At 34.5% G+C, this 16,524-nt stretch overlaps 1 protein-coding gene across 7 annotated transcripts in view; it reads right to left on the reverse strand.

Moving 5' to 3' along the window:
* Positions 1–16,524, reverse strand: part of ash1 (histone-lysine N-methyltransferase ash1) — a 1,128,611-nt gene that overhangs the window by 322,884 nt on the left and 789,203 nt on the right. The gene's annotated exons all lie outside the window — the stretch shown is intronic.

Below are 16,524 nucleotides of genomic sequence, written 5' to 3' on the forward strand. Positions count from 1 at the left end.
GCAGTAAAGGAGGTAAGCAAACCCTCAGCTGCATATTTGGATTCAGGGAGGTCGTCAAGGAATGGAGATGTGTGAATGTCTCCTCAATTTACTAAGGGACATCAAAGGGTGACAGAGTAATTATAGACCTGTTAACTGTTGTTTCAGGGAAAATAACGGAATCACTGGATAAAAAAATAATGCATTACTAGCTAGAGAAAACTGTAGTTATACTTCAGAAACAACATGGGTTCGTTAAGGGGAAATCTAGTCTGACCAATTTCGTTGGATACTATGTTGCGGCCACAAAGGAACCAGATGTAAAAATTAATTCTGATATCATATAATTGGATTTCAAGAAAGCTTTTGATAGTTTTGCACACTTGAGTACAGTTCTGCTGTACAGATTTGAGAAATGAGGCATTAAGTGAAAATTACTGCTATGGGTAAAGGGATAGTGAAGTGGGAGAAGACAGAGAGTCGTAATTGATGGACTCCCCCAGGGTTTGGTGTTCGGCCCATTATTGTTCCATATTTATCAGTGATATTGATGAAGGCATAGCAGGCTTAATGTCCAAGTTTACAGATGATAAAAATTGACAGAGTGGAAAATGACAGTAAGGACAATATGTTCCTGCAACAGGATCTGGAAAAGTTAGGCAGGTGAGCTGAGAAATTACAACTGACGTTTAATATTGACAAATGCAAAGTACTGCGTATTGGTAGCAGTAACCTAAGAATAATATGGCAACTGTGTATGCAAACTCTTATGTTAGTGGAAAATGAGAAAGACCTGGTTGTAATTGTGGTCAGCTATGACGTACTCTGAGCAGGTCAGCTCATGGTATTTTGTCAATGATATACAGGAATTTTGCTAGTGGAGATAAGTAACATCATCCCAATTTATAAGGCAATGGTTGGGCCACATCTTGAGTACTGCGTATTGGTCTGGACGTCTCCTTTTAGGTAGGATGTACAGCTGATGGAACTAGAACAGAGAAGGGAAAATAGATTGGTTGTTGTTGTTGTTTGGTTTTTAGGAGCATTAGCAACTAAGGCCATATTGCTCCGGGAATATGCGGTGGTCATTCCCTGACCTTTCCGCATTCTCCGTATTTGGTGGTGACGGGCTTGAACCCCGGTCTAATCAAGAAGCGTGTGTGCTACGCACTGCTGCTCCTTCCCACCTAGCTACGGAGGCGCCTAAATAGATTAGTGAGAGATACAAAGGGATTCTCTTACAAAGAAAGGTTTCAGATCTGCAAATTGCAGCATCTGGAGACTTAAGCACATGTGAGGTGATGTGACTGAAGTTTTTAAGGTTTTGAATGGACTGAGAAAACTCAATGGATTCTTCCATCTGTTCAAACTATGCACATTACGAGGCATAAATTCAAACTGAGAAAGGATGGTTGTAGAATAGATGCAAAAGTTTGACTTTAGACTGCTCGGGTAGCTGACAAACTGAATGAGTATTTTTCAGTTGTTAAGGATAAAGACACAGGTTTTAATTTCAGAAAAGGAGACTATGGAAGTTTAAGGCACTACATGGCATCTATTCATTGGGCAGATTGAATATGCAGGGCAAATACATTAGAATTATGGAATACCTTCAAAGCAATAATTACAGAAACCACAAACACATATATACCATTAAGAAAATATAGCATGAGGTGGATGCCTAGAATGGATGAATACAGGGCAGGCTCGTCTAAGATAGCAGAAGGACAATACAAATAAATAACAACTGTCTCCTTTGAGAGCCACACTTTTTATCTGAACAGCATGGTCATGAGAAGTCATAGTTACTTCACAATATGAGATAGACAATGGTTTTATAGCCAACATTATTCTCTCTTGGCTATAGAAATAATTAGAGCTTTTGCAAACCCATGCAAACTAATGTTTTATAACACTTGTATGTTGGAAACGTTTGCTCTGAAATTAATAGTTTAAAGAAAAAGGCTGGTTAACTAAAAAATGTGCGAAAGTTACAGAGCGATGAAAAATACCAGCCAGTGCCTACAAATGCAAGTTGATCAGTAACTGTAACACAGATAAGGTTAGGGAGGGCAAGATTGTACAGGAGAAAGTAATGGCTAAGAGAACAAAGATGGAGTTGATGGCACTAAACCAGTAATTTTTAAGGAGGTGGCCAGAGAGTGTACTGAGCGATTGAGGCTAATTACAAGGGCATCTTTGGACTGTAGGGGGGGGGGAGAGAGAGAGAGAGAGAGAGAGAGAGAGAGAGAGAGAGAGAGAGAGAGAGAGAGAGAGAGAGAGATTCCTTTGGATTGGAGAAGTGTCAACATATTGACAATACATAAAGGCAGCTGTAAGAGTGAAGTTGGTAGCTACAGACTGGTTATTCGGATTTCTCTTGTAGGGAACATCTTAGAGGCAATGATTAAGGGTGCAATCCAGGGACATTTAGACAGAATTGGCATTCTGAAGGACACACAACATGGTTTTGTTAAGGGAAAATCATTTTTAACTAACCTTGTAATATATAATATATTCTGGCATAGTATATTTGGATTTTAGCAAAGGCATCTGACTAAGTTCTTCATGAGAGACTTGGCTGGAATATTTTGGAATTACTGTAAAGATTTTGTGATGGATGGCAAGGTGGGCAGATGTTTGTGATCAATGGATATTCTCATATTGGTCTAACATCAGAAGTAGAATTTCTTCCCCCCACCCCCAAGGATGGTTGAATACAAAGCAGGCTAGTCTAAGATGGCAAGCTGGTTCTTGGGCCACAGTTGTTTGATTTTCATAAACAACATCAATAAAAGGGTAGATGGCATGATGCCAAAATTCGTAGACAACATAACGATTGTGAGAGTTGTTAATGATTAGTATCAAGCAGCACTCCCTTCAGCACGACTTGAACAGCCTCTGCTGATGGTCAGAAAAGTGGGATCTATATTTTCAACCTGCAAACTGTAACTTATACACTTGGTGGGGTTGAATTAAAAACAGTAGAGGAAGAAAGAGATCTGAGAGTTAATCATGGGGCAGAAGTGTTAAAAACAAGTGGAAAAATTGAATTTTTCCACTTTTTCTTGTTGTCTTTGTGTTGTTGAACTATGGAGGTGGGCTCTAAATGGTAAGTTTGTATGGCAAGAGAAAAATTATCAAGTTCTTCAACCTTAATAACAGTAGTATATCTGCTATCAGAATTTTTTTTTTTTTTTTTTTTTTTTAGAATTTAAAATGTGAAGCTGTTCAGTTAATTATGTCGCTAGAAACAACTCAGTGTTTCAAAGGTTATTCCTATTTCTTCCCCTTGGGGAAAAAAAAAAAAAAAAAAAAAAGGAAAGCAATGGATATCACTCTAAACATACAGGCGCTACTATAAAGCAAGTACAATAAAACTTGACAGTTATGTGTTTTTCTGTTATTAGTTATACGTCCACTTTTTTATTTTATGTTGTGTTCTTTACCACATTCTGCTTAATCTACTTTTTAACTATTTGGTGATTGAAATGGAATAAGTAAATATATATCTGCTTTTGTGTGTGTTCTATAAGAAGCCATATATTTTTGTAATTACACTTACATTTCTTTACAACTATTAGTAAAAACTATTACTACTTCTTACATAAACATTTTCATAATAAATAAATTATGATAAATAATTATTTTGATAAAAAAAAAGGATCCCCCACGATTATCTCACAGTTGGTAATGTTCCATTACCCAAATTGTAATTAATACAAATAAATAACAACTCTCTCCTTTGAGAGCCACACTTTTTATCTGAACAGCACGGTCATGGGAAGTCATAGTTACTTCACAATATGAGATAGACAATGGTTTTATAGCCAACATTATTCTCTCTTGGCTATAGAAATAATTAGAGCTTTTGCAAACCCATGCAGACTAATGTTTAGTAACACTTGTATGTTGGAAACTTTTGCTCTGAAATTAATAGTTTAAAGAAAAAGACTGGTTAACCAAAATATCAAACTGAATGGAATGTAATGTTACATAACATAATCAGATTTTCTATAAATCAAACTGGTACCCCTTGTTGCAAATATACCAGTGCTATAAGAAGATATCAGAATTTGAAATTTATCCTATAAAAAGCAACTAGGCAAAAAAAGATAAACAAAACCTTCTTTATTGATATTAACTGTATTGAAACTGATAAAGAATTAATATATCTGAAGGATAGCCATAATTGTAAGCACTCTGGATAGTAGGTAAGATTATACCAAGTTTAGCAGTTGCTTTATTAATTTATTTATTTGAATTAATATATACATTATAGTCAGTGGTGGGAATCAAAAATTTTAAAAACCAGTTCTCTATCGCCCTACTCCCTGTTTTCAAGGTAAAAAAGAAAAACCAAATGTTGACCAAAAGTAGTGTAGCCTGCATGGCGTCCAGTGTGGAACGGCCTTTAGGGACCGGTTCCACAAACTCGGGAAATTCTAGGAACAGGTTCGTGCAAACCGACTGAATCCCACCACTGATTATAGTGCTAATTACTAGTTTGACTGTATTTTGTATTCACTTGTATTTTGTAATTATGCTAATTCTTATTTTGTATTTCTACAAAAATATAAAATAAGAATTAACATGAATAAAATAATCAATGATATATAATTATTTACAGCATTGAATAATAATGTAAAAATTTAGAGGCTAAACACACTTGGTTAGTCTCAACTGAACATAATAAGTATATAGCAGAATTAAAAAAAAAAAAAAGTTACCTGATCATTAATATAACACTTAATGCCATGAGCATTAGAAAATTCTATTTCCAAAATACCACATTATTCTTCATGTTCATTTTAAGTCTGATTTTCTTAAAAAAATTAAATTTTTCTGTAAATCAATACTGAATTGCACAAAAATATCAGCTAGTGTGCACCATCCATATTAAATAATAATAAATGGATTGGCGAAGGTAAAGAAAGCCTGCACGAGAACGACGAGAAACGTCGGATAACTTACGCGGAAAATTAGTTTGCCGATACGGCACTCTAGCGCTGCTCACTCGGTAAACAGACGGTAGGTGTTAACGGTCTGGAGCAAAGTCGAGAACGATATACTGATTGACAGGTAGGCGTGGCAAACGACGTGCTGATTGGTGCGCGAACACAACACACGATAACATCGGTTTAGTATCACTGTAGCAGCACTAATGGTAACTTGTCCTAATCGTACATGCCCTAACATTTACTGTAACGGTGAAAAAAGATCAGGTTACCTCGACTTGAATCCCATGGGAGCTTGAACCCCTCCCGAAGTGGAGGGGGTAACCTAACCTTTTTTCTTTAGAATCAGTCATATTTAGAAATACATTCATAAAAAAATAAATTTTTTTATGACCGTATTTTTATTTTCTTGTTCAATAATATGCCCTAATGGGTGAAAATAGGTCAGGTTACCTCCACTTGAATCCCATGGGAGCTTGAACCTCTCCCGAAATGGAGGGGGTAACCTAACCTTTTTTCTTTAGAATCATGAGTGGACTAGCACATAAATTGTTTATTAATAAAATATTAATTTTTTTTATTAATGTACTTTTATTTTTAAAGACACTCATGCGGATACACACGTATCATAACGTCAATCAGCACCTTAATAGCTTGTCGTCTGTCGCGCCCACCACCAATCATTTCATTGTTTGCCACGCCTACCTGTCAATCAGTATATCGTTCTCGACTTTGCTCCAGTCCGATAACACCTACCGTCTGTTTACCGAGTGAGCAGCGCTAGAGTGCCGTATCGGCAAACTAATTTACCGCGTAAGTTATCCGACGTTTGTCGTCGTTCTCGTGCAGGCTTTCTTTACCCAAGCCAATGGATTTTGTCAGCTACTCAAACAAAATTCATTGTTCAGGTTTAAACTCCTATTCACATTATTCATAGAAAAAAACATTTTGTGCATATTATGAAATATTCATTTGTATATTCTTTACTATTTTCAAGGACATCAGATGAATATTTTTTGAGTTCTTGCATTGTATACGGAAAAACCAGTGCAAGTGTGTTTTACTTAGCTTTATTTTGATACAACTGGATAACTGTTCTGGAACTGCTATTGTCCCAGTCACTCTGGCAGGTAGAAATGAACAATAAGCGTCATGATCCAATCAAATCACAGTGAGTAACTACAAACAAACTGTATCATCAATGGATGAGTTAGTTTGCACCAGACTACTAACATTCACATAAATGTTCTAATTATTAACTTGTAAAACAAATGAATAGTGTTTTTATGTGTGGTGATCACATCAAAATTTACTACTCACAGCATCAGAAGCTTTTCTGATTTTATTTATCTATTTTTTATTGAATGTATGTGAGAGCAAATAATATCCCTCTGTCTTAAGAGGTGGTTCATTTTTGATATTAATTTTATCTCTATGGGCCTCCTTAAGCGATACAATTTAACTTAAAAACATTAATATACTGGCTGCACAGTCCTGTTTTAAAATGCTTTGTCTCTGTTTTATTACCTTGCAAAGGGTAGATTAAAGTTACCTTTGTGAAAGACGACTTCTGTTCCTTGTAAGGTGAATAGCCATGTAATCTAAAAGTTTCCTAGAATGTTTCTTTCAGAACACACATACCAAAATATAAGAAATACAAGAATGGCTGTGTTGTTCTTTTACTAATTCTAGGTTTGTTTGTTTGTTTTGTTAGTGCATCGGTGTCTGTGGCCATAATGCACCTCCCAAAGTTTTTGCATTTTATTCTGATCCAAGCCCGAGGCAGGATTCGAACCCGCGACCTTTGGGTTGCCAGGCAGGCACTTTACCCACCTGGCTAGCCCGGTCGGCACTAATTCTAGGTAAATTTAATGTTAACCAGTTAAATAATGTATTCAATTCATTAATATGAATCGAACGTGCCTACATTTTAGGCACGTTCGATTCATATTTCTTCAATTAAAAATATGAATATACTTTTTCTCCAATTAATATGAGAGAAAAGTAAATTATCTTGTTACCAAATAATTATAATCAATTAAATAATAATATATAAAAGTAATCTTTTTCACATTGGCAGTCAGATAAGTGGTCATATGCAGGGGTACAATAGTACACATGCTTTGAGTAACAATGGTCCATTTAAAACTTGTATGACTACCAAATATGCACTGCTTTTGTATTCATTTTATCTTATCTCGTGAATTCTTCTGGCCACGTGGTCGTTCTAGAGTATAAACAGAAAATTTATTTTATTTTTATTGCACTTACTTCACAACGTAATATTCACTCAACCTCTTGTAATACTTTACTCATTTCATCCAGGATTTTTAATACAAATTTAAAGGCAACACACAGCTGATGAATCTTCTGTGATTGAATAAAATAAACAAACAGCACGCACATCAGAAAACAACATACTTTCTTTATTTCCATAACAATTGAAATATAAAACACTTCTACCATGATTAATATAATAAGTGGATAATAATACATATCAACAGATATGTAATATATAACTTAAATATTCAATAAGCTGATAACAAAAGAAATTATCTCTTCTACTTCAATATGTGCACTACCTAAACAAAGAACATTTTTCTATACATCTGCATTGCCCACTCAGGATTTCTATTTATCTGATTTAAATAAAATTTCAGATAGGTTGAAAATGCCAAGCCCATACTCACATCTGGTGAGTATGGGCTTGGCACACCCAGGGTCCCGAATTGGATATCATCATTCTTCTCTTCCTTGGTGATTTCCTTCTACTTCTCTCTCTCTCTTAGGGTAAATTAGAATTTTTTTTTTTTTTTTTTTGGCTGGTGCAGCAAAAGCCTCAAGCTTCCTTGCATCATATGGCTAATAATAATAATAATACTTTCTCAAAAAAAAAAAAAAAAAAAAAAAGGAGCCAAATACTCATATAAGATTTCACAAAAATGCATATCCACTGGCTTAGTTGTGGACAGACAGAGGAACAACAAATAAACACCCTCTTAAAGTAGAGACTTTTACATTTAAATTTGGTTCCAATTTTCAAAAAATATTGATCCCTTTACAAATTTACTTAATTTTTCACACTGGTGCAGATTTATTTTATTTATTTATTATTATTTTTATTTTTTTCATTTTGTGCACAGCTAATAGTGATGATTTTTTAAATCCAAATGATAAAGAGATGTTGGCCAACAGCAGCTTCTGCAATTAGCAATGAAGCTGATAATGTTGCCCACCCATTTTCATTTTCTTTCTCAATTAAGCAAATATCTTTAGTTCATGTAACCATCTTTGTACAGGTAGTTCTCGACTTTATGAGTTAATTTGTTCCTAGCACGCGCTCGTAAAGCGGGAATTCTTTCCCATAGACATACAATTAAAAATAGGGGTTACGTTCTCAACAATGAAATTAGTTAGCTAATTAGTTTGTTTAAACAATGATTGAGTTATCGAAAGAAATGAAAACGAAGCCTGTAAAATCAAGCAAATTATAATAATAGAGAAATTAAGACTTACAAATGTTAAAGAATGTTTATTCTTCATCATCATCGACTAAATGCACACTCGTTGATCACTCATTATTGGTGTATGTATGTGCCGTTATAAAATGCTTATGCTTGCATAAGCATTTTTTAATGGCAGACACAAACTGCAACTAACACGATTCGCATGGAGTAACAAGTTTACGAAGCTTAAAAAAAAAACAGGAATGAAGAGAAGATTCTGAAAATTTATTTATGTTTTTTATACGATTGAAGATTTCAGTGAAGGGGAACTAATTTCACCATAATGCCATAAAGTAAATACCCACACAATTGCAGTTATCAAGATTATTGCAAATGCAATAAGATCGAGTTTACTATCCGTTTATAATTAGATGCACTAACAGAAAAGCCCAATAAACTGGAAAAGTGCAAATTATTTTTATTGTTTTATGGTCGTGACCTCCAGAAATGTACTTTAGAAAAATATCACTAAGGTTTTTAAAATTGATTCTTATAATGGAACATATGATAACGATGAAAGTATAGTGCATTTTAATGATTTGAATTGGTAACTAATACAATTTACAAACCACGCTCATGACCTTAAAAATGACATTTTAGAAAGATAAATAGCTGTTATACAGCGAAAATTTCAACTTCCAAGATCCTAAAACGAATTCACATTATGATATTTTAACAATACGATGGTGTCTCTGGAATTGATTTAAATCATAAAGCGGTATTTATGAATGTTTAACATTCATTTTTTGCAATTAATGTTCATATTTTCGATTTTGTTGAAACTTGGGGGGGGGGGGAATCGTAAACCCTGGAACTCGTAAAGCGAGAACTGCCTGTAGTTGGATTGATGAAAAAAAATGAAATATTTGATAAAGAAAATAGTCACTGTGATTTATGAAGAACAGTTAATAAGTAATTACTCTCACTTAGAAATATTTCAATTAGCAATTTAATATTGTGTGTGTGTGTGCATGCACTAAGTCTCCTAGGTTGATGTATATATATTTGTTTTTCTGAATCTCTCAGGTACCAAACTAGAGCTATGAAAACAGCGAGTTGTGGTATGCTATAGAAGGTTGTGGCCCAATTGGTTATAATATTTCTTTATTTGTAAGGCAAAGAAGGAAATCAAATTCATAAGGCGATGACAGCAAGCTGTATATGAAGAGGATCATCTGAGACTGTGAAACTCTAGAAAAGACAGTTCAGATGTGGGCAAAGCATTAGGCTCAACGATCTGAAAGAAGGAAGACTCATCACAGCCACAGACCCTGTGGCTAAAGTGAAGAGGTTGCCATTGAAGGCTACTGAAGGATCATAATGAGGCTATAAATTTTATAGCAAATGAGGTGAACATTAGTGATGGATTGTTATACTATAATGCTTAAGTTCCTGTATATGTCCAATGTGGCAGTGCGATGGGTTCCAAGGTTGTTGCGATTCCTCAAATGCTCCACAGGGAAGAGTACCAGGTACATGACTATGACCCAAAAACAAAACAGATGAGGAAACAATGGAAACTTTTATCTTCAACAACCTCCCACAAAAACCCAAGTTCAGTTACCTGCCAAAAACTTAATGGAGTAGAATTAGTAGAGGCATATGATGCAAGAAAGCAAGCTTATATAGCATGAGCAGAAAAAAAAAAAAAACTTCCCGTTTCACCCATCCATTCACTCCAAAAATTTGTCTAGTTCAGTCTTGAATTTATTTAAGCTGTCAACTTCCACAACAACAGAAGGAAGTTTGTTCCAGCAATAAACCACCTGCTGGCTAAAGGCAAATTTCTGCACATCTATTCTACAACTGTGTTTTCTCAATTTGAGTTTATACCTCCTTAGGTGTAGAAGCTGAGCAAGAGGAACAATCCCATCAGCACTGTGCTTGGTCAAACCATACAAGGCCTTATACAGCTCAATTATATCACCTTGCAGGTGCCCAGTCTCCAAATATTGCAATTTGCAGAACTTAGAACTATCTCTGTAACAGCATCCCTTTGTTTCACTCACTAATCTCGATACCCTTCTCTGTACTCATAATACATAGCTTTCGAGTCTGACAGCTATGTATTACTTTCCTGTATTATTTTTACTTGCGCTTTTGTTCGTGTGAACTTCAACATATTTTTATGACACATTAAATGTTATTTTTAACTGCAACCTGTCATTTTCTTTCCATTTTTGCTCTGTGGCACAATAATTTATTAATATTAATATGAATCCAGGGCACAAAGGCCTTTTTGCTTATAGGCATTTCTATTATATTGGAAGCAAAAATGCCCATTACTAATCCAAAATCACCAACTAGTTTATTCCGTTATGGTAATCAGTTTCGAAAATGGAAAAGGATTATTTGAAAACTGTTGGGTAAAATAAATTTGCACATAAAATTCTATAGCATATATAGGAGTAATGACCTTAGTATATGGATATGAGATACTTTGGATTTTCAAATGTTGGTGCAACATTTAAATGATACAAGCTAACTGGTTTATTCAAGCCAGACGAAAGAAACACGAACAGATTTTTTGCATGAGTAATAAGATGCCAAGAATTATCAGAGTGCTTTGCCTGTTTAGGATAGCTTTTACCAGGTTTGAAGTTCAAAAGATTTTTTTTTTTTTTTTGAGTTCATCAACTTGGCTTCTTTCAGAATTTTCTTTTTTCTGATCTGCATTTGAATGTGAGTCAGTGCCCTTTATAACAAAAGGTCACTCGCTTGTGACCTTTTATTGGATTTTTCAATTTGGTAACTCTGTAATTACTTATGTTGCTTTTCTCACCATTTCTAACATCCTCCTTTAAACATACTTGTCAGTTGTTGCCACCATTCTACAAGTCCAATTACACATTTAACATGGTGGCAGGTGTCCAACTTTCTTTTTAATTTCTGGAAAATGTTCTGGGTCAGTTCTGCTAAAACAGTACCAACATCTCATATTTACAATGGAATGCAAAACTTAATGTATCTTTAAGTTATAATAAAAAAAAAATGTTAATTTTAAAACATTCTGTTTCATACTTTTTATTTTCAAAAAAAAAAAAAATAAATAAATAAATAAAAATAAAAATTTGTTGAAAATGAAAATTAGATATGAAATTGCAAAAACATCTTGTATTTGTTTCAGTTTTTGAGTTTTAGAGTGTTTTCAGAAGATGCCCAATGTCTGTTGTACCTGCACTAAATTTCAAACATGCTCATGTGTATATATTTTATGTATACAAATCTTATTAAAAATTTTTTTTAAAAAAATATATTCAATATATACACTTGTGTTCTAAGAAAGTGCATCACCTAGGAATTTCACATTTCTAACCCTTATGTTATGTTACATTAATGACTATCATCACAAATAGAAATATAAACAAAAGTAACTACAGAAGTGCCTACTTACACTTTTTGCCCGATGACAAGGAGCAGAGTCGTCCTGAAAGATGCAGTTACTTGGCAGGTTGAAATGGTCTCTAATGGTTGGCAGTAATTTGCCTTCCAATACAGCCAGGTACCCACTGGAATTTATGGAACCTTTTATAAACTGCAGGTGACCTACTCTGTGATACAAAATGCACCCCCACATCATTTGGCTGGTAGGAAATTTCACTGTAGACACCATACAGTCTGAATGGTATTCTTCACCATGTCTACAGTGAATTGTTTGTCTCCTATCAGAGCCATGCAGGTTGAATTATTTCTCATCCGAGAAAATACCTGACTTCCACTGCTCGGGGATCCAGTTGACATGCTCCTTACACCAAATTAATTGGGCCTTTTTAATATTTCCGTGTGGGCTTCTTCTTAGGACAATGGGCTAAAAGTCCATTTTTGAAGAGGCATCTTCTGACTGCACTTGCTACCACTCCTGTATCTTCTTCCCATTTTCTTTTCAGCTCAGAAGAAGAAGAAGCTTTACAGTTTTTAAGGCATAGGCGCTTCAAAACGCAGTCCTATTTTGGTGTAGAGACTCGTTCGTGACCGGTTCCTTTTTTCCTATCAGAAGAACTAGTATTCTTGAGTTTGGGAAGAAATCTATTCAGTGATGACTGATTACAAGACACTATAAGCTGATTACAAGACACTATAATAGAAGGAAGAACATCCTACCTCAAGTAAAGCAACGATAGCACTCTTTATTTGTGGCATCAACTGCACGTAACTCGCCATTCTGACATAAGCAAAGAATGACTGCAACTCTTGCAGAGCGTGCTTATATAGCTGAAAGTAACAGCTACTGCAATATTACATAATCACCTATCCGTATCAATCTTATCTGATGCAATCTATAAGACATATTGCATATACTTACGTTATTTGGACGACAATTACAATTTTAAGGGGTGATGCACTTTCTTTAAACACCAGTGTATATTCGATTTATATTTCAAAATTTCTAAATTTATTCTAAATTTGGAGTGCATGCAAAATTGAAACTGTGATTTTTTTTTTTTTTTTTTCCCCCAGCAGTGTAGCAACCATCTCAAGAGAATATCAAGTTTCTTTTCCCTGGCTTTGCTATTAAAAACAACACTAAAATCTTTCAAAAACAACTTCGGTAAAACAGTAGATGTTTATTGAATGAGATAGAAAGGGAAGATAAATAACTTGAAACTGTAAACAAACATGGTGTTTGTCCAGGTGGCATGCCATTCTTCCAAATGCCAGTTAGTTGCAAAGATGTTTGCGGTTCGCCTGATAGTTCATTTTTGGGTGTTTTTTATTTATATATATATATAAATAAATAAATAAATAAAAAAAAAAAGGATACAGAAAACAAGTACAAGTTTTCACAATATTTAGTAAAGAGAGAAATGTTTTTAGATTTTTAATTATTTATTAATGGTTATCAGGTGAATGTTATTTTCACAGGTCACCTGTCAGGTGACCCTCCACCACTGATGGATTAATCAAAGACAGCAGATGAGTACACAAATCTTTTTTTACTTCAGTGGCATACACCAGTTGAAATTGTTTAAATCGATATTTCCTTTAGCACTTCTCTCTAGATAACAGTAAATGTCTACAAGTAGTCATGCTCTTTCGCACGAAGGAATGTAGCTCCACTTTCAGGGCAAAATTAATAAGATTAAAAGGGCAGCCTTTTACCACCAAATTCTAAATCTCCTATCTTAATACCTTTGCTACTCCAGTTTTCAAACCTACCATAATAGTCACATTATCATTACTAAGTACCAGATAGTTATTTGAAGGAATCCCCCAAGCTTTCAGGTTGTTCAGGGGATGACCAGAGTTGTACCTGTAAAGTCACTACCAAATGCTATAGCATTGAGAGCAGCCTGCTTCCGTGACAATTTTTTTTACGACAAATGGTCACTACAGTGAGATATAGCTTAGAATCAATTTGATTACTGACATCTGTATAAACTGAAAAGTCCATTTTTCAGAGTCATCACTACCTCTTCATTCCCTATCAATGCAATTTCACTAACAAAGCCTTTTGTTATTGTACTTTCACATCTGTATTTTTTTTTTTTTTTTTTTTTTTTGCTTTTTTATGATCAGGAAATATATTTCGGAACAACAAATCTGCATGATCAGCACAACTTGGAGGAAGATTACGTTCTATGACATAATTTCAAGATGGAATGAAACAACTATTTTTCCCTTTATCTATAGCAGCAATTTCCCTCCAACGCCACACTGCTGCAATCTGTTCAGCAGACTTTGATGTGCAACAGTATAAAAAGCCTTTCTAAGATCCCAAAATATGATATCAATGTTATTCCCTGCATCCAGTTCCTTTGTGACCACATCATAGTATCCAATCAATTTGGTCAGGCAAGACTTTCCCTTAACAAAACCATGCTGTGTCCAAGCTATAACTGAAGTCTTGTCTAGATGATCCTACAGTGCTTCTTTAACGAGTGCCCCCACTATTTTCCTGGAACAGAAGTTAAACTAACAGGTCTATAATTACTTGTGTTGCCCTTTGATCCTCCTATGTGAATTGGGGTCACATTTGCACATCTCCAGTCCATGGGTACCTCCCCTGAGTCCAAAGAAGCACTCATAATTATGGCTAAGGGTTTGCTTACTTCCTTTGCTGCCTCCTTTAGTATAACTGGTTAGAGATCCCATCCAGCCCGGGTGCCTTTTTTATGTTTATCTTCAACAATTTTTCCTCCACTTTCCTCTCAGTTATTACAAAATCATCTAGCTCACTGCCAGAGTTTAATTCACCTCTGGCATTCCTCTCCCTAAATAACTCCTCTTGTGTGAATGTAGATGCAAAATACTCATTTAGTTTTTTAGCCACTGAGCAGTATCATCAACAGTTCAACCATAAATATCCAGTGGACCAATCTGATTCATCCCTTTCCTTCTAGAGTTTACATAGGTAAAGAACTCTTTGCTGTTTTTCTTTCCAAAGTTTTCTCATTTATCTCTATGCACTGCACTCAGTTGTTAAGCTTATTTCTTCACAAATGTCTGATTGCATCACATTTCTCACAAGTGTAAAGTGAAATATCACATCTATTTATGGTACACAAGAAAAACCTCTTTCAGATTTTATAAGACAATCAAAGCCTCACACATGTCTTATTTGTAAAAGAATAAGAGAAGTTTACCTCAAAACGATATGCAGAACATTTCCATATGATACTCTGCAGAAATTAAAATGAATAAAATATTAGTGCAAATAATTACATTAAAATATAAATTGAAAACAATTAAAAATCAATTGAACACATTTAAAAAATAATTAAAAATTAATTAAAAAAAATGATTTTCCTACCTATGGAAGTGTTCTATGTATCATATTGAGGTAAATTATTCTTTTACTTCTCTTATTCTTTTACAAATACTGAAATCACCGTACTGAAAATCATCAACAGTTGAACCATAAATATCCAGTGGACCAATCTGATTCATCCCTTTCCTTCTAAAGTTTACATAGGTAAAGAAAAGAACTCTTTGCTGTTTTTCTTTGCATCCTTTGCCAAAGATTTCTCATTTCTCTCTATGCACTGCACTCAGTTGATAAGCTTATTTCTTCACAAATGTCTGATTGCAGAATGTAATGAGCATCATAGCTCTTGTTTAGACTATCAAATATATGTCTTATGAAATTTTCCATTGTATTTCTTTGGCATCTTACTGAAAGACTGTTATTTTGCTTTGCACCTCAAAGTCTAGAGAAATATCACACATTACAGTGAATAACATTATTATGGTGCATTTGTATTTGGCAACATCGACTACCGCAGCGTACTTAACAGACTTTCTTTAGCAAAAATTTGCAGAAATTTGCAAAATTAAAAAGAAAAAAAATTCAACTTTAATGTAGTTTTATATATATATTAAATCTAGATATACAGTGAATGGACTTATATGAAATTTTGTGAAGAGCAATGCAATGAATATTTTTATGAATAGAACCCCCATATAGTATGCACATACACTATTTCCAGTAATCATTTCAATAATAAATGAATAAAAACACAAAATCGTTTCCAACTTTGAAGTTTAATTAACCGTAGGTCTCGCTGTGTGACAGGCAATGACACATTTTGAATTCCAGTGAATATCTGGTAGTTGGTTGCCATTGGGAACTAGCATATTGGCAATTTGTCAATATACATTTTTAGAGGTGAAACGAATCAAAGTCACTGTAAAGCGCGTAGTATAGATTTCATTGTTGACCACGATGGGTATGTAGCCACAATGATGGTGTCTTTTTATAATTCACCCGAATTCCCATTAAGTAACTAAATAATATTAGTGTTAAGTCAATACGCAACATTCAACAGTGCAGTTTTGTGATAAAGCTTAACTGCAAATTGAGCGTGAACTTGGTAAGCTGAAGTTATATTATATAAATAATTAAATTTAAATAAATTTTCTGTTTATATTCAGGGACAACCAAATGGTCAGAGGAGTTCACAAGATAGACAGAATACAAGAAACAGCAGCGTATTTAGCAGTCACGGGCATGAACCCCTGGTCACTCAAGGCACATCCACGTGCATGTCCTCTCGGCTTATGGGGGCCGATAATCAGGTGATGTGTAAGTAAAACATTATTTCTACAACAAACAATTTTGTGAAATTTGATTTAATCATGGC

The sequence above is a fragment of the Mastigoproctus giganteus genome, chromosome 8, assembly GCF_048544385.1.
Source record: "Mastigoproctus giganteus isolate SK-2022 chromosome 8, ASM4854438v1, whole genome shotgun sequence".
NCBI classification, from domain to species: Eukaryota; Metazoa; Arthropoda; class Arachnida; order Uropygi; family Thelyphonidae; genus Mastigoproctus; species Mastigoproctus giganteus.